This window comes from Somniosus microcephalus, chromosome 1 (genome assembly GCF_052327205.1).
Source record: "Somniosus microcephalus isolate GS21.2 chromosome 1, FLI_Smic_1.0, whole genome shotgun sequence".
Classification (NCBI taxonomy): domain Eukaryota; kingdom Metazoa; phylum Chordata; class Chondrichthyes; order Squaliformes; family Somniosidae; genus Somniosus; species Somniosus microcephalus.
This window is the reverse complement of record NC_140987.1, coordinates 129,421,411-129,443,068: the sequence shown is the minus strand read 5'-3', so window position 1 is coordinate 129,443,068 and position 21,658 is coordinate 129,421,411. Positions and strand designations below refer to the sequence as shown.

General features: G+C 46.5%; 1 pseudogene; it reads right to left on the bottom strand.

The window, feature by feature from the left end:
- Nucleotides 1-3,207: 3,207 nt before the first annotated feature.
- Nucleotides 3,208-21,658, bottom strand: part of LOC147124359 (uncharacterized) — a 104,400-nt pseudogene continuing 85,949 nt past the window's right edge.

Genomic DNA, 21,658 nt, shown 5'->3' with positions numbered 1-21,658 from the left:
TAGCTGCTCTACACCTGGCTGATGACTGCAACCCCCACCACTCGTGGCCAGCAATCATAAAATGACAGCCATGCTGCCATGACGAACCTCATCAAGTAGACCATCGGAGTGCTAAAGCAACGGTTCCACTGCCTTGACCTCACGGGAGGAGCCCTCCAGTACACGGGTGTATAAAGTATGTGTCTATACTTAATGCAATAATGACGAGACAGCTTGGAAGATTCAACGTAGGTCTTTACTTAATACCAACAGGCGGGAAACTGAGGGGAGATCAATACCCACAGTACTATTTATACCCCTATGGCCAGGAGTGGTACTACGGTATCACTACGCCCTACAAAGTAGTGCTGCCCTGGCCATAGGTTTAAAGTAACATACCTATTACATACACAACAGGGTGTCCCCTTTCATGGTGGCCTGCTGCATCATCCACAACTTAGCCATCATGAATGCGCAGCCCTTGCCTCCACGGGCTTTATGACCACCTCAGGAGGAGGAAGAGGAAGAGGAAGGGAGGAGCCAAGCAGCTGTCTATGAGCGCCTCATCGGAATCCGGTTCCCCTGAATGAAACCCAGATCCCCGTTGCTCACCACTTCCCCACCTTACCATCCCTCTGTCACGGAACATCACAGCCTCCTCCTGGGCACAAAGCTGAAGTGAGAGCCACCAAAAAAACAAACATTCCAAATATAATTTATAAATTAAACAATCCAAAACTACATAACAAAGTCAAATAATCATTCTTGTGCATTCCTTTAGTGTCTGCCTTTCATATTCCTTTGCCTATACGAGTGCTCCTATGCAGTGCTACGCCAGTGGCTGTAGCAGGGCTGGTGGAAGGCTGCTGACTTTCAGTGCAGGAGACTGCAGCTGGCCTTGCAGGTTGACCTCAAGCAGCTCTGGACCTAGAAGACCCGGCTGTGGACTGCACCACCTCATCATGGGCGGCTGTAGCCTGGGCTGGCTGGCTGACAGGCAGCAGCAAGGATACAAGTGGTGTGACAGTGGTGGGAGTAGGAATGCTGCCATCCTGAGAGGACAGCAGGTTCTTGCTCCATGGAGCCACTGCCACTGCCCCGGGGTGGTGCCTCAGCATTCTTAGCCATCTGTTGGAGCACAGATTGCTGGACTGCTATGAGACCCTGAAAACACACTTCCACACACATAAACCAAGCCACGATATTTGCAGTCTAAGCATGCGCGAGAGCAATCTGAGCTTCCACTGCAGTACTCAGACATTCGGTCACGCTTGTGCTGCAAAGGAAACTGCAACATCGTCCATCACGCCCAGTGTCATGGTTGGGTCCACTAGTATTCTAATGGAGTTGGCCATCACTTCCATCCTGGAAACCCTGGGCTCCAAGCTCTGCGCAAAGCCCCGTGCAATGTTGGAGCCGGACTCCTCCATGCTCTTTGACACTGACAAGAGACTCTCTGGCAGGCCTGCCATTGCACCAAATATTTCTGAGTGCATGCCCTCAACCTTCTTCTGAAGGCCTCCCATCGAAGTCCTCATCTGAGTTCTATGCAGCAGAACTCGTGCGCGAACCCGCCCACTGTAGGATTTCGCAATAATTTCAAAATTTCCTACAGCTCTGAAGATTAATTTTTGATTAAAGAATCCCTGGGTGATATGCCTTTAAAATTCCAGGGATCAAAATGGCCATCAGACCGCATGGCCGAAGACAAAAGAACTTGGAAAGAGCAGCTTGTGTCTGTGAGAAAAGGACAATGGAGCAGTCAAAACTGCCAATCAAAGGGGAGTTTCCCCCCCTCCCTGCAGAGACAATCGATGTGTTTACAGAAACTGCTACTTTGTGTACGCAAGGGAGTAACCACTTGAGACTGCAGTTTCAGTTGACCACAGGACAATGACTTTCTGTTTACAATACCTTCAAGGCTATTTACTCAAGCAATCAAGGAAATAGCTTTATTCGATGGCCCATCACAGACAATGAAGACACATTCAAACCACTGCAGCTTTATTCGATAGCCATCACAGACAATGGACACATCAAAGATCGCAGAGCACGGAGCAGGCATTTCTTCATTGGTGAGCATATATCTTTCTGGCCTTTCACAAGGCAACTTAGAATAGGTATAGGGGTGGGAATTAAGTGGGAATTTTGTCAGAACTGTGATTTTAGTCGATCTTCCCTCGTGTCCATTTCTCCCCCCGCCTATTTAAGTAAGACAGTGTTGCACTAGCAGAAAAGTGCTTCAGTGAACACTGAAAGTAGCTGTATTAAAGTGCTGTTTTAAGTAAAAGCCACTAAGCAAAGGTGCTGTAGTGAGCAAGGTGTTTCTATATTTAAACTGTATTAATAAAGGAGTGTTGCACTGAGTAGAGAAGTGCTCCAGTGGACACTGAGTGGCTGTATTTTAAAAGTGCTGTATTTTAATAAAGGAGTGTTGTACCTAGCAGAGAAGTGCTGTGGTATACACTGTGTAGCTGTTTTTAAAGTGCTGTATTTAAAGGAGTGTTGCACTGAGCAAGGAGCGCTCTAGTGGACACTGAGTGTATTGCGTTAAGCAGAAGTGCTGTACCAGGCACAAGCTGTGCTGTATCGATTTTTAAGTTGTTTCTTTCTTTTTGTTTCAATAAATACTGATCTGTTTTGCACCCAAACCACGAGTCACGTTTTTCTGTCTACATCGCTACCGAATAAGTCCAGCGGTCAGAACCAGGAATAGGGGAATGCTTCAAAACCACATGGGGGTCCCTGGAGCAGCTCAGAGGCTTCTGACTGGCCAGAGACAAATAACCCCAACCCCGCTAGCGTGTGCTAATTCCTTACACCACCGGGGAGCTGGCACCCAAGCTACCCTTTCACCAGCCTGGCTGCAGCCCATTCATGTCCGGTGACTTACTACGTGCAGATCCTGCCTTTATACTACCCTCTAAAGTACGCGCTGTGCCATTTTCTGAACTGGTGCCTGGGAGTGTCAGATCAAGTGATGGTGCCTCTTCTTCTCCTTCACTCTCCTCCTCTACTAGTTCAGGGTCAAGCTGGGTTGCTGGCAGTTCTTAGGTATCTGAAAGGAGAAAGGCACAATGGTTGGGTTGTGGTGAGGGGAGGGGGAAAAGCAAGATGTGCATTGTTACACCATCAGCAGCTTGTAAGTGAGAAGAGTTTGTGCCATGAGGGGGAAGTGGGATGTGAGAAGGAGGATTAGGTATGAGCATACTGTCATCATCAATGCTTTCAACCTCGCCACTCGCCACGGCCTCCAATTATCTCCAGCACCATCTCCTCAAATGCAGTGAGGTTCTGAAGATGTGCTTCCCCTCTGCCTGTCTGTTGCTGCTCACGTCTGTATGTGTCACCTTGGCCTGCAAGAGAAAAAGAAGTGTGTCAGTGAGTTTGGTTCAATGTGTTTGGATGATGTGCCTGCCATGGTTGAATAGCTGACTGAGTGCAAGGTGTGAGATGTGGGTGTGAGGCTTGCAGCAGTGGGAAGTGTGTGAGGGTGAGGTGAAACTATGATTGTGAGGTATGAGTTGTGATTGATAGAGATTGTTGGTATGTGAGTGATGGGGTGTGGTGCATTGAGCAGTGTGTGAGGCCAGTGGTGCAGTAGGTGGGATATGGCATTTTAAGATGCATTCACTCACCTTGACCACTCGTATGAGGTCATTAAAGTTCTTGCGGCACTGGATCCAAGTCCTGGGGGCAACACACGTGGCACTGGCAGCTTCTCCTCCAACTGCCTTCTGGCATTATGCCTGGAAGGCCTGCTGCTCCCTTCGGGTAGATATGAGTAGTGAACTCCTCCAATTGTCTTGTCATCTACTGCACATTGTCAGAAATTAACCTCGGTGCCTACACATCTGTTTCATGCTCTACAAGCATCCTTTTTAAAGCAGGACCTGTGAGATGTAGGTCTCCAGATTGTTCTTCCAAGGAGTGAAATCTCCTAACACTCTGGTCAACAAAGTCTTCCTCCTCATTTCCCACTCCTAGCTTTTGCTGCCCACTTGTGCTCTGTGTCTCACCCTGTACAGTTCCCTTTGACTCACAGTCTACTGCTACCAAATAGATGTCTCTGGGAAGGAGAGATGATTGATGGTACATGTGATAAAGTGGTGGCAAGCCAGAAGCAAAAGGATCTTGTAGATTTACTTCCTCCTCTACTTCTTCTTGATCTGGCACATCTAGAGGGGGGGCAAGAAGAGGTGTTAAAATGCATTATTGGGGATTAGAGTTCACATATGGGAAGGATAGGCAGAAAGGAAAAGGAGGTGGGGTAGCTCTGTTAATAAAGATGAGATAAGAACAGTAGTGAGAAATGATCTTGGCTCAGAAGATCAAGATGTAGAATCAGCTTGGGCGGAGATAAGAAATAATAAGGGAAATAAGTCACTGGTGGGAGTGTTCTGTAGGCCCCCTAAAAGGAACTACACTATAGGACAGAGTATAAATCAAGAAATAGTGGGGGCTTGTAAGAAAGGTACTGCAATAATCATGGACGATTTTAATCTTCATATAGACTGGACAAATCAAATTGGCAAAGGTAGCCTTGAAGACAAGTTCATAGAGTGCTTTCAGGATGGTTTCTTAGAACAATACATTGTGGAACCAACCAGGGAACAGGCTATTTTAGATCTGGTAATGTGTAATGAGATAGGATTAATTCATGATCTCACAATAAAGGATCCTCTAGAGAAGAGTGATCAGAACATGATAGAATTTCATATTCAGTTTGAGGGTGAGAAACTTTGATCGGAAACTAGTGTCTTAAACTTAAATAAAGGCAATTACAAAGGTATGAAGACAGAGTTGGCTAAAGTGGACTGGGAAAATAGATTAAAAGGTACGACAGTAGATAAGCAGTGGCAGACATTTAAGGAGATATTTCATAACTCTCAACAAAGATATATTCCAGTGAGAAAGAAAGATTCTATGAGAAGGATGAACCATCCATTGCTAACTAAGAAAGTTAAGGAGGGTATCAAGCTGAAAGAAAAGGCATACAATGCTGCAAAGTTTAGTGGTAGGCCAGAGGATTGGGAAATTTTTAGAAGCCAGCAAAGGATGACAAAAAAAAATAAAGAGGGCGATAATAGATTATGAGAGTAAACTAGCAAGAAATATAAAAACAGATAGTAAGAGCTTCTACAAATATATAAAAAGGAAGAGAGTAACTAAAGTAAATGTTGGTCACTTAGAGGATGAGACTGGGGAATTAATAATGGGAAACAAGGAAATGGTAGAGACTTTGAACAAATGTTTTGTATCTGTCTTCATGGTAGAAGACACTAAAAGCATTCCAATAATAGTAGATAATCAAGGGGCAAAAGGGAGGGAGGAACATAAAACAATCACTATCACTAGAGAAAAAATACTAGGCAAACTAAGGGGACTAAAGGCTGACAAGTCCCCTGGACCTGATGGCCTGCATCCTAAGATCTTAAAACAAGTGGCTGCAGAGAGATTGGATGCAATGGTTGTAATCTTCCAAATTCCCTAGACTATGGCAAGGTCCCAGCAGATTAGAAAACCACAGTGTAACACCCTTATTCACAAAAGGAGGGAGACAGGAAGCAGGAAGCTATAGGCTAGTTAGCCTAGCATCTGTCATGAATCCATTATTAAGGGAGTTGTAACAGGACATTTAGAAAATCATAATACAATCAAGCATAGTCAACATGGTTTTATGAAAGGGAAATCGTGTTTGACAAATTTATTAGAGTTCTGTGAGTATGTAACGAGCAGGGTGGATAAAGGGGAAACAGTAGATGTAGTGTATTTGGATTTCCAAAAGGCATTCGATAAGGTGCCACATAAAAGGTTACTGCATAAGGTAAGAGCTCATGGTGTTGGGGGTAATATATTAGCATGGATAGAGGATTGGCTAACTAACAGGAAAGAGAGAGTCGGTATAAATGGGTCATTTTCAGGTTGGCAAACTGTAACTAGTGGGGTGCCACAGGGATCAGTGCTGGGGTCTCAACTATTTACAATCTATATTAATGAATTGGATGAAGGGACCGAGTGTACTGTAGCAAAATTTGCTGATGATACAAAGATAGGTGGGAAAGCAAGTTGTGAAGAGGACACAAGGGGCTCGATTTTCATTGAGCCGTGGAGTCGGGCTTGGAGGTGTGCGGGGGGTTAAAATCACAAAAACTGGTGGGCGGGACCCCCCACCTCCCCACCCCCAGCCTGGTTCCCGACTCCGAGCAATTTTAACTCGGGTGTGTCTGATGGTCCCGACTCCGTCCCACATCCAACAGGTGAGACTGGCCTTTAAGGCCCTTAATAACCACTAAATGGCCTCTATGATCCTATTTTAACAGGCCCTCACAAATTTAACCCTTTCCCACGTAAAACATGCCTGGTGGGAAACACGAATGTGAAACCTGGCAAAAGCACTATTGGATTGCTGACTATCAACTGCAGGTCAACCATTAAAGAGATTTGATCAGCCATCATTTGCAGATGGCAGGACTTAGTGGTCTCAGGTCTGGGGCAACTTTTAGAAGACTTAACCACACCTCTGGAAGGTTGGAGCATCACACCCATCTCCAGTGTGACCTCCTGGGAAACCCCTCTCACCACCTTCACTCAGCACTTCCTCAATGGAGGCATATACCAGAAGTATGGGAGCCATTTATTTCCTTCCCATCTGGGCATTAGAGGACCTCGAGCACCAGCCACAGCAGCAGCAGAACCAGGAACAACAGCAGCACCAGCAACAGCAGCAGCAGCAGAAGCACCAGGCTGCTGCTCACCCATCTGAAGCTGCACAGGCCAGAAGGGGCCAGCACCTGGAAGTGGCTGGAGAGCACTTTGCTGCACATCAGGGGGGCCATGGGGACCCGTATCTGCAATGGCAGTCCTACTCAGAAGGACTTCCATGAAGGTCTGGTTTCTCTGTTCAATTGATGTCTATCACTCCTCAAGAGATGTCATTCTATTCTGAACAATGACCATGTTTTCCATATCCTGGTGACTAAGCTCCTCCATGGCTGTAGCCATCCTCTCCTCTACCGTAGCCATTCTTTCCATGGAGGTTGCCATCCTTTCCGTGGTGATGGGTTCATGCGCCAATGACTCCACAAAGGCTCTGCTCATGTTCGCTATGGACTCCTCCTTTCGCTCCACACTCGCAGCGACCCTAGAGGCAAAACCTGCCAGAGACTCCTGCATCTGTGCCTGGAGTTCCATCACCTCTGATCTTATAGATGGACCCAGATACAGAGGGTCGACATGCTGCTGAGCCGAGCTGGCAGAGTCCTGCGCCCTCCGACTAGGACTCTCCACTGCTGTCCCTGTCTCCACAATCTGCTGATGCTCACTTGTGAGCTGTGATACACTAGGTGACAACACTAATCTATGTCCCGAAAGTCCCACCGAGGAGTGAGTGTCTGCACTTGTGCTGGGTGCACTGAATTCTGCTGACGTTGCGCCCTCAGAGGTTGCAGCTTCCTCTGAGGAGTCTGGCTGCTCAGCCTCTTCTTCCTGGCTAGGGGGGACGGATGCTTGTGATGGTCCTGTGGGGGAGTAAAGGAAACAGTCAGAGATGTGATGCAAAGGCTACATGCACATAGCTTTTTGCAGATGCTCATAAGTCCACCTGTTACAGCTTCACAATCATTATCAGCAACTCATGCAATGTCAAAGAGAGAGATGGGAAACTTTTCTGTCACCAGCTTGCTGTGTTACACCCATCTGTCAGTCCCCCATGTGGGAATCATCCTCTATTCCCATAATTTCCAGGACGGCCTCCTCCCAGGGGGTCAGGTGGGCTATTGAGGCTGTCCCTCCTCCTGTCCTGGCTTGCTCTCTTTTGTTGTGAGCTCTCTTTTCCTGCAATGAGGGAGACAAGTGGAGGTTGAGTGAGAATGAAGGAGTGAGTGTAGAGATTGCATAGCATAGATACTTAGAAGGAGACAAAGATGGAGTGAGGTTGCAAGACCAAGGGCCCTCCCTGTTGTTAGATCCGTGATTAGGAGAGTATGATGTTTTTCAATAACCACACGGATGCTGTAACTTAACAATCAACAGGTGTTTACTGGAGTAGGGCAGTCTCAAGACTGGGGGTACAGAGGCATGCTCAAGGCTTATATACAGGTGTGGTCGCTGCCGGTACTACAGTATACAGGAGCTGTAAAAGTAGTTCCCTCTTAAAGGTACATACACTACAATTCCTCCCCTTTTAGATTAGCAGTACCCATAATATTCAAATAACAATTAACACTTTAACATGTACATTAAACAACAATAGTCCATTTATAGATTCAGTCTTTGGGGCGGCTTCCTGATCCTTTCGGGATAGCGCCTTTCCTGAGGTTCTTGTTCTTGGTGCGGAGGCGATTCTGGCCCCTTTTCATCGGTTAGTTCATCGGTTTCCACTGCTACTGGTTCGGAGGTAGATGCTACCTGTATGTCGGGTTCATCCCCAGGTACGCGAGACATGGGGTTGACTCATTCTTGTGACGCTAAGATCTGATCGACGTGGCGTCTCACAATGTTCTCCCCGACATCCACTGTGTACATTAATGGCCCCTGCCTTGTGCATATCATTCCGGGTTGCCATTTCTGTTAGGTAGTCACGGGCCAAGACTGGTTGTCCTACGCTGAAGCTCCTTGTTGGCTTCTCAGTGATGTGCTGGAATTGTCTATCCTCAACATTTCTTCGCACATTTGGTCTGAGCAAGTCCAGACGAGATCTCAACCTTCGGTTAAAGAACATCATGGCCGGGGTCTGGTTGGTAACTGCTTGTGTCGCGTTTCGGTAGGCTAATAAGAAATTGTCCACCTTATGCTGTAGTGGAATTTCATCGTCGCACATGGCCTTTATCGCCTTCTTAAAGGTTTGTACGAACCTCTCAACCAATCCATTTGTGGCTGGATGATACGGGGCGGATGTGTAATGCCTTACCCCATTGCTTCTCATAAATTTTCGAAACTCTTCAGACACAAACTGTGGTCCATTATCAGAGCAAATCTGCTCTGGCAAGCCGTTCCTGGCAAATATGGTCCGTAGGACTGCAATCGTTTTCTCTGTAGTGGTTGAGGACATTTTTATCACCTCAGGCCATTTCGAATGAGCATCCACTGCTATTAAGAACATTGGGCTAGAAATTGACTTTGGGGCGGCCAGCTCGCTTGCGCCCAGAAATTACCGCTGCGCGCGGAGCCACTTGCGCCCGCCGGATATTCAGTTTCAGCGCCCCAAGTTGAAGCCGGCCGCAAATCAAGGGTTTCGGCGCCCCCGCTTGGGGCGCTGAAACTGAATATCGGCGCGCTATGTGCCGCAGCGCCACCCGCTGCGGAGCGGCAGGCTGCGGTACTGCAGGCCTTCCTCCCTCTCTTAAGGGGGAGGTGCCTGCAACAGCGCGATTGCCGCTTGCTAGTGCTGGCAAATGAGCCCGGCACCACGGAGAAGTGCCGGGCTCCTGGAAAACAGCCGGCAATGCCGCGGGGGGGGCGTGGAGGAGGCCGGGGAAGGAGGTGCGGGCAGGCGGCCGCCGAAAAAGCGGCCGGCCGCACATCCGCCTTAACTCGCCCCACTACCGCATTAGGTAGGCCCCGTTTTCTGGTCGCTGTTTGCGGCCGCCGCGGAAGAGGCGGCCGCAACTCAATATGGCGGTCGGGCCAGTAGCGGGGCGGTAGCAGGGCACTGCGCACACCGATGACATCATCGGTGGCGGCGCAGCGCTACTGGCTAACGCCGCCATTACCGCACCGCTGAATATCGGGGGAAGTTTAGCAAGTGGCGCAAAACCCCTCTTTGGGTGAAAACTGGGCGCAAAGCCAACCGAATTTCTAGGCCATTGAGTCCATGAATGGACCAGCAAACTCAATGTGCACCCGTTGCCATGGAGAGGAGGGCCACTCCCATGGGTGTAGAGGGGCATGTGGTGGTGCATTTTGGACCTTCTGGCATCCTGAGCAGCTCTTGGTTAGGTCCTCGATGTGTTGATTGATCCCCGGCCACCACACATAAGCCCGAGCAAGGCTTTTCATTTTCACCCCTCCCAGATGACCTTCATGAAGCTCATTTAGCACTCTCTCCCTTAACTTGGGTGGAATCACCACTCGGGATCCACACATCACTGTCCCCTGGCATACTGACAGCTGTTCTCTTCTGGATGAGAATGCTGGCAACAGTGAGTCGCCATGTGTTGGCCATCCCCTCACCGTCAAATCATATACCCGAGACAGTGTCGGATCATTGCGTGTCTTCTTCTCTATATCCGCGTTCGTTACTGGCAATCGTTCAATTATTGACGAATAAAATATCTCGATAGGGTCCACCGCTGGTGCTTCCTTAACAGTAGGCAGCGGCAGGCATGATAGCCCATCAGCGTTTCCATGCTGTTTCGTGCCTTTATATTCTATTTCATATTGATTCACTCCTAGAAACAGGGACCATCTTAGGATTAAAGATGGAGACAAGTGGTTGGTGGTCAGTCAGCAAGGTGAACTTCTGCCCATGCAGATAGTGGTTGAATTTTTTTACTCCCCATACTAGGCTGAGGGCCTCCCTGTCAATCTGGGCATAGTTGCGCTCGGCTGAGGTTAGTGACCGAGACGCAAAGGCTACTGGCCTCTCCAACCCGTCTGGGAATTTGTGCGACAGCACCGCTCCAATACCATAGGGTGATGCATCACATGCCAAATGAATTGGTAGTGCTGGGTTGAAATGGGCCAACACCTCTTTTGATGTGAGCAATTCTTTACACTTCTGGAAAGCTCATCTACGTTTGTCATTCCACTTCCATGGTACCCCTGTTTGCAGTAGGGTGTTCAGTTGGTGTAATACCGTGGACAAATTCGGCAAGAACTTATGGTAGTAGTTTACCAGCCCGAGGAACGACCTCAGTTGTGACACATTTTCCGGTGCTGGAGCCTTGACTACTGCCTCAATCTTTTCAGGGGACTTATGTAACCCCTCTTCATCGATGACGTGGCCACAATAAGAGATCTGCTTCTGGAAAAACTCGCACTTATGGCGATTAGCACGTAGGCCATACTCCTTTAATCTGGTGAGCACCTTCTCCAAGTTGGCGAGGTGATCACTGTTATTTTCGCCCATGACCAGGATGTCGTCCAAATAACACTGGGTCCCTGGAATCCCTTGCAGGACTTGATCCATTGCCCTTTGCCAAATAGCCGGAGCCGATGCTACCCCGAACTCCAGCCGATTGTATTGATAGAGACCTTTATGAGTGTTGATCGTAAGGTGTTGTTTCGAGGCTTCTTCTACCTCCATTTGCAAGTACGCCTGGGCTAGATCAATTTTGGTGAAGCGTTTACCTCCAGATAGCGAGGCAAAAATATCCTCAATTCGTGGAAGCGGATATTGTACCATATGAAGGATTGGGTTCACTGTCACCTTAAAATCCCCACAGATGCGGACCTTATTTGGTTCCCCAGGCGTATTACTCAACGACCTCTTCATTACAAGAACGATGGATGTAGCCCACTCGCTCCAGTCTACTTTGGACAGTACTCCTGAACGTTCCAACCCTTCCAGCTCTGCTTCGACAGCTGGTCTGATCGCATAAGGCACTGGTCTGGCCTTAAGAAACTTTGGGCTTGCATTTTCCTCTATTTTAATCGTTGCTGTTATGCCTTTTAGTGTTCCGAGTCCCTCCTGGAACACTTCTTTTGCGTCAGTTAGCATTTTTGACAGTCGTCCAGGTGTGAAGTCGTCATCCTTTTTGGCCTCAACCTTCAGTGCCTGTATGGAATGTCAGTCTAATTGTATCTTCCAGATCCATTCACGTCCTAGCAGTGGTGGTCCTCCATCTGGCAATACATATATGTCCATTTTAGGTATTTCCTGGCCTTTGTATATCACTTTCACCCTTATTTTTCCTTTGGGGTAGACTTTTTGCCCCGTGTACGTCTTCAAGACAATCTCTGTAGCTTTCAAGGGTATATGTGAAAATAGCCGCTTGTAGTCCCTTTGGTTTATGACTGTTAGGGCTGATCCTGTGTCCAATTCCATTTTCACTTGGACTCCGTCTATCTTGAGTGTAACCCAGATAGCCTGGTGATCCTCCATTTTGGTTACCTTATGTAGTTTCAGACAACCCAGCTCCTTGCTTCTGGAGTCTGTCTCACTTTTCTGTTCATCTGAACTACTGTCCATCACCTTGTGTACCTTTTTGTACTTCTCCTGTGGAGATTTCTTGCTGTTGGTTTTCTTCCCAGACCTGCAGACTCTTGCTATGTGTCCTGCTTTTCCACACTGTCTGCACACTTGGTCCTTGAACCAACAATCCTTCTGGTCGTGTGTTGTTCTGCCGCAGCGATAACACTTCCCTGTTCCATAGGACATTTCATTGGTGCCATATTCTTGCGGTCTCCATTGTATCTCTGCAGCGCCCCTTGCGGCTGCTTCGTGTGATACTGCCATACTGAAAGCCTTGTCCAGCGTAAGATCCTGTTCTGATAGAAGCCGTTTCTGGGTTCCTTCACTTTGCAGCCCACACACAAACTTGTCCCTTAACGTATCTGCTAGTCCCACTCCAAACTGGCAGTGTTTCGATAGCTTGCGCAGTTCCGTTAAGTACTCAGCATTGCATTCGTCTTTGTGTTGGTTCCTTTTATGGAACTTAAATCGTTCTGCTATCAGCAGCGGTGTGGGGTTTAAGTGGTCCTGTAGGATTTCTACTATGCTTTCGAAATTCTTGTTCACAGGCTTCTCTGGGGTTATTAGAAACATAGAGATAGGAACAGGAGTAGGCCATTCGGCCCTTCGAGCCTGCTCCGCCATTCAATGAGATCATGGCTGATCTTCGTCTGAGATCATAGCTGATCTTACCAGTTCAGTACCCCGTCCCCGCCTTTTCTCCGTAACCCTTAATCCCCTTAGCCTTCAGAAATATATCCAATTCTCTCTTGAAAATATTTATTGAATTAGCCTTCACAGCCCTCTGTGGCAGGGAATTCCACAGGCTCACCACTCTTTGAGTGAAGAAATTCTTCCTCATCTCTGTTTTAAATGATTTGCCCGCTATTTTTAGACTGTGGCCCCTGGTTCTGTGCTCCCCTGCCATTGGAAACATTCTCTCTGAATTCAGCCTGTCCAGGCCTGCCATAATTTTATATGTTTCGATGAGATCCCCTCTCAATCTTCTAAACTCCAGTGAGTACAAGCCCAAACTATTCAATCTCTCCTCGTAGGTCATTCCCGCCATTCCAGGTATCAGCCTGGTGAATCGCCGCTGCACTCTTTCCATGGCAAGAACATCCTTCCGCAGATGGGGCGACCAAAACTGTACACAATACTCCAGATGCGGTCTCACCAGCACCTTGTACAGCTGTAGTAAGGTATCCCTATTCCTATACTCGAACCCCCTTGATATGAAGGCCAACATACCATTTGCCTTCTTAATCGCCTGTTGCACCTGCATGCTCTCCTTCACTGACTGGTGCACAAGAACACCCAGGTCCCTCTGCACTTCCCCATCTCCCAATCTATTGCCATTTAGATAATAATCCACCCTCCTGTTTTTACCCCCAAAGTGGATAACCTCGCATTTATCCACATTATAGTGCATCTGCCACGTATCCGCCCATTCCCCCAACCTGTCCAAATCGCACTGTAGCCTCCTGACATCCTCATCAGAGCCCACCCCTCCTCCTAGTTTAGTGTCGTCAGCGAATTTGGAAATATTGCATCCAATTCCCTGATCCAGATCATTTATATATATTGTGAACAGCTGGGGTCCCAGGACAGATCCTTGCGGCACCCCGCTGGTCACTGCCTGCCACTCCGAAAACGAGCCGTTTATTCCAACTCTCTGTTTTCTATCCGCCAGCCAGTTCTCTATCCACGTTAATACTTTGCCCCCAATCCCATGAGCCTTAATTTTGCATGATAATCTTTTGTGTGGAACCTTATCGAAGGCTTTCTGGAAGTCAAGGTACACCACATCCACTGGCTCTCCCCCATCTATTTTACCAGTTACTTCCTCAAAAAATTCCAGCAGATTAGTCAAACACGATTTACCCTTTGTAAATCCATGTTGACTCTGTCCGATCCTTTCCCCATTTGTCAAGTGCTCCGCTATTTTATCCTTAATAATGGACTCTAGCATTTTGCCCACAACCGATGTAAGGCTTACTGGTCTATAATTCCCTGCTTTCTCTCTACCCCCCTTTTTAAATATTGGGGTAACATTAGCTACCCTCCAATCCACGGGTACTGTTCCCGAGTCAATGGAGTTCCGGAAGATGATCCTTAGAGCATCTGCTATCTCCAGGGCCACCTCCTTAAGTACCCTAGGATGTAGTTTATCAGGCCCCGGGGATTTGTCGGCCTTCAGTCCCCTCAACTTACCCAACACCATATCCCTAGAGATACTAATTTCTGTCAGCTCCTCCCTCTCATTAGTCCCTATGTTTGTCGATATTCCTGGGAGGTTATTTGTGTCCTCCTTTGTGAATACAGAACCAAAGTATGAGTTTAATTGGTCTGCCATTTCCTTATTCTCCATTATATATTCTCCCGAATCGGACTGCAAGGGACCGACTTGGGATTTTACCAGTCTTTTCCTCCTGATATACCGATAAAAGCTTTTGCAGTCTGTCTTTATGTTTGCTGCAAGTTTACTTTCGTATTCTATTTTCCCCTTCCTGATTAATCCCTTTGTCCTCTTTTGCTGTATCCTGTACTGCCCCCAATCTTCCGGTCTGGTGCTTTTTTTTGCCAGTTGATATGCCCTTTTTTTTGATTTTATGCTGTCCCTAATTTCCCTCGTTATCCACGGTTGAGTCACCTTTTTAGGTTTATTTTTATGCCAAACCGGTATAAATATGTTCTGGAATTCTTCCATTCTATCTTTGAATGCTTGCCATTGTCTATCCACTGTCAATCCCCCCAGAAACACCACCCAATCAATCTTACCCAATTCCCGTCTCATACCCTCGTAATTCCCTTTATTTAAGTTCTGGACCTTAGTCTCTGATTCAATTTCCTCACTCTCCATCTCGACTGAGAGCTCGATCATATTATGATCGCTCTGACCCAAGGGGCCTCGTACAAGAAGATTGCTGATAAGTCCCTTCTCATTGCACAATACCCAGTCTAAAATGGCCTGATCTCGAGTCGGCTCCTCGACATATTGGTCCAGATAACCGTCCCGAAAACATTCCAGGAATTCCTCCTCCTCAGAATTTTTACTAATTTGGGTAGTCCAATCAATATGTAAATTAAAGTCACCCATGATGACAGCTGTGCTCTTATCGCACGCTTCTCTAATTTCCCTTTTTATGCCTTCCCTCACCTCCATATTACTATTTGGAGGCCTATATATCACACCCACTAACGTTTTCCTCCCCTTGCTGTTTCTCATTTCTACCCATACAGATTCCGTTTCATCCGAGTTAATATCCTTCCTTTCCATTGCATTAATCCCCTCCTTTACCAGCAATGCTACCCCACCTCCCCTACCTTTTTGCCGATCCTTCCTAAATATTGTATATCCCTGGATGTTAAGTTCCCAGCCTTGCCCACCCTGCAGCCACGTTTCTGTAATCCCAATCAAATCATACCTGTTTACCTCTATTTCCACAACTAATTCATCCACCTTGTTCCTAATGCTTCTAGCATTAAGATACAAAGCCTTCAGGCTTGCTTTTTTCACACTCTCATTATGAATTAGTTTGGCCCTTTGTGTTTCTCTCCTTTGCTTATTGCTTCTCACCTTTCTACCATCTATTTCTAACTTCATATGACTTCCCTCTTTTCCACTACCTAGGTTCCCATCCCCCTGCCAAATTAGTTTAAATCCTCCCGAACCGCCCTAGAAAATATTACCCCGAGGACATCGGCTCCCTCACAGTTCAGGTGTAGACCGTCCCCTTGGTACAGGTCACTCCTCCCCAAGAACTGGTTCCAATGCCTCAAGAATTTAAATCCCTCTCCCTTGCACCACTGCTCAAGCCACGTATTTAGCTTATCTATCTTACTCTCTCTAAACTTATTAGCTCGTGGCACTGGTAGCAATCCAGAGATTACTACCTTTGAGGTCCTACTTTTCAATTTAGCTCCTAACTCCCTAAATTCAGCTTGTAGGACCTCCTCCCTCTTTTTACCTACATCGTAGTAACCCATAAGTTTTTGCACCCATGGCATTTAACAAAACCAGTGCTTTCCTAGCATCTGGCACTTCATTCGCCCTGCAGTACACCTCAATACGTTCCACATATGTCGCCCAATCTTCGACTTCATTGTCGAATGTAGAGATACTGCCACTCTTTGGCATCCCAGGGTGTGATTTAACTGTCAAAAATGGCATCTCCCGTGCTTTCCCTTCTTCTCCGCTGGCACAAAATGGCATCTCCCGCGCTTTCCTTTCTTCCTGCGCTCGCCCTTCTTCTCCGCTGCAGCTTCTAAAAATGGCACCTCCCGTGCTCTTCCTTCTCCACAGCTCAATGGCGTCTCCCGCGCTCTCCCTTCTTCTCCCCATGGACACTGTTCAGCCCTTGAGCCCTGGCTGTGCTCTGCGCGTTTTTTTTCTGTGCACCTTTCCCGTTTCCGCCGCTCGGTCCTGAACCCAGCTGCTGCTTTACCCTCTCTCTCTCCATTTTGTTTTTCCTCGACGCCACTCAGTTTTCAACCCCCGGCTGCGCCCTGTGCGCTTCACTCTCTATCTTACCCCGTCGACGCTGCTCGGCTTTTTCTCCGCCGTCGGTCGGCTCCAGCCGCCGCTGTCCGGGAAGGGTCTGCGCTTTACCTGTCGTCAGTCTGTTGCTGATCGTCGTGGCTGGGGAACCAAGCCCGGCTCTCCACAGCCTCCCCTGCGATGTTCACTCTCTGTCGGACGACTGGACGGTTGCTCGTGGTCGACGCCCGTGCTTCTGGCCTCGACTTTCTTCCACCGCCCTCCCGGAGCGAATCCTCGAAGGGAAATGCAGAGTTGCAGGTAGATTCGAATCGACACTCGTCGCCACTGTTAGATCCGTGATTCGGAGAGTATGATGTTTTTCAATAACCACATGGATGTTGTAACTTAACAATCAACAGGTATTTACTGGAGTAGGGTAGTCTCAAGACTGGGGGTAAAGAGGCATGCTCAAGGCTTATATACAGGTGTGGTCACTGCCGGTACTACAGTATACAGGAGCTGTAAAAGTAGTTCCCTCTTAAAGGTACATACACTACACCTGTGTGTTTTCAGTTGTGTTCAAAGCATCAGAGTGATAGGGAGTGTGAGGGCTGCATGGTCGAATAGTTATGCGACTGTGAGCATAGAGAGAGAGGGAATGGGTAAGGGTGCATGGATGTCAGTGTCAAGTGGGATGTGGAGGAAGAGATTGCTAAAGCTGAGTGCTGGTGAGGAAAGCCAATGGGGATCAGATTGAGGGTGATAGGAAATCCATAATCACTTTTCTAGTGCGCTGAAGGTCTTGAAATCTTTTCCTGCACTGAATCCAGTTTCTGCGGGTGACTCCCAAGGAGTTGACCTCCTCAGCCACCTGCATTCACACTTCCTTGGTCTGAGTGGGAGGCCTCTTCCTCCCTGATGAAGGGAAGAGCACCTCCCTGTTGGCCCTAGCCCCATCCACTAATGCCTGCAGTGCCACCTCGTCAAAGCGAGGAGCTGATCTGGCCAACCCACTTGTCATATTTGCTGCAGCTGCACAGTTTTCGACCTGAAACGTTATCTCTGTTTCTCTCTCCACGGATGCTGCCTGGCCTGCTGAGTTTTTCCAGCGTTTTCTGTTGTTATTTCAGTCAAGAAGCTTGGCAGTCTGCAGAAGAAGCAAGGCTTGCTGTGGACCTTAAATGCAGCAGCAATGATGACGTCATCGGAGGGGACTTTCTTTCATGAAAAACCCATTTGCAAAGGCTTGCCACACGTTGGAAATCAATTGGCCAATTCAGTTAAAAATTGCGTCAATCTCCCACATCCATTTAGATTCATGTGGGAAACACGAAATTCGGATAACACGACACCATCCCGCACCTGAGTTAAAATCCCCCCAAAGAGTCTGCAAAGACATATAGATAGGTTAAGTGAGTGGGAGAAAATTTGGCAGATGGAGTATAATGTGGGAAAATGTGAGGTTAGCATCTTTGGTAGGAAGAATAGAAAAACAAAATATTATTTAAATGGAGAGAGACTACAGAATGCTACGGTACAGAAGGATCTGGGTGTCCTCGTACATGAAACACACAAAGTTAGCATGCAGGTACAGCAAGTAATTAGGAAGGCAAATGGAATGTTGGCCTTTATTGCAAAGGGGGATAGTGTATAAAAGTAGGGAAGTCCTGCTACAACTGTACAGGGCGTTGGTGAGACCACACCTGGAGTACTGCGTATAGTTTTGGTCTCCTTATTTAAGGAGGGATATACTTGCATTGGAGGCAGTTCAGAGAATGTTCACTCGGTTGATTCCTGAGATGAAAGGGTTGTCTTATGAGGAAAGGTTGAGCAGGTTGGGCCTATACTCATTGGAGTTTAGAAGAATGAGAGGTGATCTTATTGAAACATATAACATTCTGAGGGGGCTTGACAGGGTAGATGCTGAGAGGATGTTTCGCCTTGTGGGGGAATCTAGAACTAGGGAGCATCGTTTCAGGATAAGGGGTCCCCCAATTAAGATGGAGATGAGGAGAAATTTCTTCTCTCAGAGGGTTGTGAATCTTTGGAATTCTCTACCCTAGAGAACTGTGGAAGCTGAGTCATTGAATATATTCAAGGCGGAGATAGACAGATGTTTGAGCTTTTGGGGAGTCAAGGGTTATGGGGAACGGGCAGGAAAGTGGAGTTGAGGCCAAGATCAGATCAGCCATAATCTTATTGAATAGCGGAGCAGGCTTGAGGAGCCGAATGGCCTACTGCTGCTCCTATTTCTTATGTTCTTATGACTTTCAGTAGAAGGAATTTACCTGAGGATATCATTATCTTTGCTAATAGGATATGCTGGTGCAATAAGATAAGAAAAAAAACCAGAATGTCACAACAAACCTACAACTGGCACCTGCTTCCTCATCTCTGACTTCTATTGTTTGCTGCAATGTTCATCTGCCTATAATTTTCTGACCTATCCCTTTCCTGTTTCTTAAATAAGAAAAATGATGGTTGGTGCCTCCACTATTTCCTCCCCAACCTCCTTTAGTATTCTGGGATTCATACCATCTTGGCTGGGTGACTTTTCTATTTTTATTCCCATGAACTTTCTTTAATAGAGTTTGTTTCTAAATATTTACCTCTAGTAGAGTCTGCTTAATATTCTCTTCAGGTTGCCTTTAGTCCCACTTTCTGGTGCCTCCACACTAGTGCAGATCTTGCAACTGAGCTCTGGTATCCGCTGCAAACCATCGCTATGACTAGGACCACTCTTCCTGTTTCTATGACAGTGACAATCATCTTCTCCTTCTACTCCACAGTATCCTTCCAGGTCATTACAGGGATACCTGCAGTTCACAGCTACATCAGGCAAGTCGCAGATGCCATGTGTAGCCTGGAAAATCACTTCGAATTTTCCCTGGGAAAAGGAGGCAGTAGCAGAACGAGACGCACCTCGAACTGTAGGACCTTCAGGGTCTCTGCACTGAATGTGTCAATTTTTCCCCATGTTGCTTCTTCCAGCCATCTGAAATTTCAATGTAGCTGGATAGAACTGAAAAGTGATTCCGCTTTATGGGTCAGAATCCTCCTTTTAAATGCGGCTGGCTTGCCGAGTTTTATGATTGACAGTCAATCAGCCTACAGGATTGACTCCTGCTACACATTCACCATGTGCAGGGTGCCTAGACATATGAGGGCAAGCCTTATATTACAAAATTTGGCATGGCTTGCCCCTTCCACTACAGACACAATGCACCACGGGTGTGCAGACACTAACTTTTTTTTATCACAAATCAGGGATAGCGTTTCTAACCCCACGGTATCATCTCAGCAATATAGGCATCTGTAGGAAATGAGTTAGTATTTTTCAATTTTATATTAAGCAGATTAAAATGTTATAAAATGATTTTCTACCAAATGGCCTTTACAGCTCTGTCAACAAGGATGATTTGGAAAGGGTTATTGTAGAAAGAATAATCAGGTAATTGCTGCAGTTCAGTTGTTCTAAGATAATTTCTATTTAAAAGAAATGCTGCAATGAAATTCTGTGTTGATTTGCCTTGAACTCTTTATACCTCATACTGTCAACTGTCTGAAATCTAAACTTGGTTATTTTAGTGTGGCTGTATCCTTTCCTTTGCTACGTGATAACAAACCAATATCTCTATGTCTTTCCATCAACTCAGTAAATTATTTTTCGGATTAAGTTTTACTTGACAAGGTCGGAGGAATCTAAAGCAGTGAGGTGATTGATCTACAATGTATTATTCATCTGCTTTCGACCTTTCTTATCCAATAATTGCTCCAGTTTCATACTGGCAGTTGGTAGGTTGCTTTGAAATTTTAATTGATCTCTTAGCGCTACACTGCTGGGATTTTAGCACAGAAATGAAGGCAATTCCCAGAGGGTCTAAAAGCAAATACTAGATGGGTTCTCAAACAGACAAGCTCTTTTATGTAGATCTGCACAGGATGTATAATCAATTCCCCTGAAGAGTAAGTATAATTTCCAACAGGATACTTACTGTTAACTGAAATTGATGAAGTTCACCTTTTGACTGTTAATAACTGATCCCAGCATAGAGGTAAGCTGTACGTTGTGCTTGCACTACTGCTTTTAATTGAGTTAATGTGTAAAGCATAGCAGGGATGAACATTCAGGTTTCTTTGGATTTTCACATCACGATGACCAATGTTTGGGGCTTCACCAAATCAAAAATAAGTTATACTGCAACTGATCTGCTCGGGACTGTTACTTCTGACCTATGCTGTCACTACATGTAAAGTCACCACTGGGCCACCGGAAAATACGTACGTTTTCCCAGATGTACAAATACACAGATGCACACAAACATAAAGAACTGACGGAGGCGAAAAGTCCACTCAGTATCAAGGAATACAAATGCATTCTCCCCACCAAGCTACCCAGGATTAGGCACACATGGACTACATAACCTTAGATATAACATTTTATTTAAAAAGGTGTATTTCTCAAAAAACAGATACTGTGAGATAATTGCTCTCTTTATAGAAATGATTCAAACATGACAGTAATATTATTGCATGGAAATTCCCTAAAACCTGCGCCAGAACAATGGCGTAAGTGCGCCATAATGTTGATTTTCAGCATAAAAGATTGAGGACATGCAGGCGTAAGTGACATATGCCCTTTTTTACGCTACACCTTAATTTCATTGCTCTTTTACACCAATTTCACAAAACCTTCGTTAAAAGCTCATTAATGCCGCTCCAATATCTGCGTAATCTGGGCCAATATCGCAAAAGATTATGGAATTTAAAACATAAGTGAGTTATGCCCATAACCACTTATGCTCGAATTACCGTAATCTTAATTCAAAAGTCAATTGGCCCGAAACAGTCCCCGCCCACAAAACTGGCCATGACCCCAAGTCGGAATGGCGAGTTTCCACCAATTGCGCCTGTTCGGGGGTGTTCATCGCATTGCGCCCAGAATTTCAAGCATCCGTGGTCACATTAATTCATTGTTAATGACCTGCAGTTGCAGTGACCAGCAGTCAATTGAAGCCTCAATCTGGTCTTTTTCTCATACTGATGCTACAATTACATTAAAATGCTTTAAAATCAGTCAA